The sequence below is a fragment of the Chinchilla lanigera genome, unplaced genomic scaffold (genome assembly GCF_000276665.1).
Source record: "Chinchilla lanigera isolate Chin_1 unplaced genomic scaffold, ChiLan1.0 scaffold00024, whole genome shotgun sequence".
Lineage (NCBI taxonomy): Eukaryota > Metazoa > Chordata > Mammalia > Rodentia > Chinchillidae > Chinchilla > Chinchilla lanigera.
This window is the reverse complement of record NW_004955425.1, coordinates 5,311,182-5,313,819: the sequence shown is the minus strand read 5'-3', so window position 1 is coordinate 5,313,819 and position 2,638 is coordinate 5,311,182. Positions and strand designations below refer to the sequence as shown.

The window sequence follows — 2,638 nt, the reverse complement described above, 5'->3', positions numbered from 1 at the left end:
AATCCATATGTCTATTAACTGTTGAGCAGACAAATGAAATGTGATAAATTCATCCAATGGAAATATTATTAAACCATAAAAGGAATGAAGTACTTACACATGCAACATTGTGGATTAGCCTTGAAATTATTGTGCTAAGTTAGTGGATCTTTTGTGTTCACAAAAGATCACATATTATATGATTACATTTGTATGAAATATGCAGAACAGATAAATCCATAGAGAAAGATCCAGAACGATTAGCTCCTGGAGGCTCAAAGGAGGTGCATAAGGAATGTTTAGAGTTTCATTTTGGGTAAAAATATTCTAAAATAGTGTAGTAATGATAAATACTAAAACCACTGAATTGTATATTATAAAGGATTACATCTCAAGGCTGTTATTAAATAATGAAGCACACTAAATATTTTTTACAGTTTTTATTGATGCATATTAGTTGTACAGAACAAGGTGGTTCATTTTGGCATAGTGGTAAATGCATATAAGATACTCTGATTAATTTTACTCTCCATTGTCTTCCTCCCCTCTTCTGTCCCCTGATCCCTTTCCTTATCTCTATTAGTCTTTCTTCTATTCCTCATCATCTCTCCTTTTAAAATTTTTTCTCTAATTATTATTAACCTACAAAAAATGTAATATTTGACTGAGTCTGGTTTATTTTGCTTAATATCACAGTCTCTAATTCTATCCATTTTCCTGTAAATGACATGATTTTGTTCTTCTTTGTGGCTGAACAATACTCCATTGTGTATATTTGCCAACTTTTTTTTAATACTTTGAGTATTGTTAATTTAAAGGAGTTATTCAGATTACAAAATAAGAGCATAAAAATTCTCCAAAAGATATTAGCACAAAACTTTTTTCAATGAAATAAGAGAAACTAGTAGTATAACTATCTTGTATTTCGTTTTTTTTCTTTTTCCCTTTCTTCTTTTCCCTGTTCCCCCATTCTAGTTCCTTTTTCCTTTTGAATAATTTCTTCGAAACCAATTTTCTGTATCCATTCACCTGTTAATGGGCCTCTGGGCTGTTTCCATAGCATAACTATTGTGAATTGTAGTGCAATAAACATTGTATACAAGTACCACAATGGTGTACTGTCTTTAATTCTTTTGGGAATATACCAAGAAATGGTATAGGTGGATCAAATGGTATCTCTATTTTTAGTCTTTTTTGAGGAAACTCCATACTGACTTCCACAGTGGTTGTACTACTTTACATTTTATCCATCAGTATAGAAAGGTTCCTTTTTCCTGCATCCTCCACAACATTTTTCTTTGTATTCTTGATGATAGCCATTCTGATTGGACTAAGGTAGAATCTCTCAATAGTTTTACTTTGCATTTACCTAAGGACTAAAGATGTTGCCTATTTTCTCATAAACTTATTGCCCATTTCTTTTTAGAAGTGACTTGAATTCATTTGCCCATTTACTGATTGGGTTATTGTTTTTTGGTGTTAAGTTTTTTATATATTCTAAATACTAACCCTCTGTCTGAAAAGTAGTTGGCAAAGATTTTCTCCTATACTATGGGCCATTTCTTTAACTCTATTGATTGTTTCTTTGCTGATTTCATAATAATTTTATCAGTTTTTCAGATAATGTATTTCTTATAACTATCCTGCTTAATCAGAAACCCAGTAATAAGCAAGCACCAACAAATTAATGATCACCACCAAGTACAACAGGTACAAAGAAGAATGTGGGAGACTAAATGTGGAATGTGGAAATATAAATAATGGCTTTAAAAGTATGAGGGGTAGAGGCTAGAGGAGGTCAAACAAGGTCCTGACCTTGTTAAGAAGGAGGCTCTGTATCAGGACCTCTACCTCTGGCTCTGCAAGTCATTCAGTGTACACAAGCACACAGATAATAATAGGTGAATAAGGGTGAAGATTAGTCTGTTCTCTGCCCCCAAAGCCAAGTCCCTTGGTGTAAAGTGCACCTGCCCAGAAAGGGAGTGTTTTTCTAATCTGCACAAAAATGCCATGTCACCTAGTGATAGATATTGATACCGAAAGAAAAAAATAAAACAATAGATAAATGGTGACGGATGCCAAAGTGGGGGAGGTCCGAGAGGAGCGGGGCAGTTAGAGAGGTTTGCTGTACAAAAATACCAATAGAATTGGGCCTTGAAGCATGGCCCCAGTTTGCTCACCTTAGTAAGTAGAAGGAGAATGAGGAGGACATTTGAGGTACTGGGAAAGGGTATAAAAGTGCAAGGGAGGAAACTGGGAAGGGCAGATTTAGGGATAAGTATGTGGCTAATTTATTCCCTTAGAAAATGATTACAGAGCAACCATTGTTTGATAGGCCTCAAAGTAAACACTTTAGCAAGACACAGCTTCTTTCCTATGTAGATAAAGCAGATGAGATTCTCTGTTTGGAAATCTTATGAATGTTGGGGCTGCAAAACAGGCTCTGCAAAACTGATTTATTTCATGGCTACTTAATTGTCCTCCAGCTACTGTCTCAGATCATGGTAGATATAAAAACACTAAATAAATGGCATATCTCCTTTGTCATTTTTGCTTTAATTTTGTTTTCTTAAAATATAATGTCAAGGCCAGGGATATAGCTCAGCAGCACAGTGCCTGCCTGGCAAGTGCAAGGTCCTGAATTAGATTCCTGGTTTAA

General features: G+C 34.7%; 1 pseudogene; it reads left to right on the top strand.

Annotated features, from left to right (window-relative positions):
* The first annotated feature begins 1,666 nt into the window (after positions 1–1,666).
* The window catches only part of LOC102017256, a 3,298-nt pseudogene continuing 2,326 nt past the window's right edge, over positions 1,667–2,638 (top strand).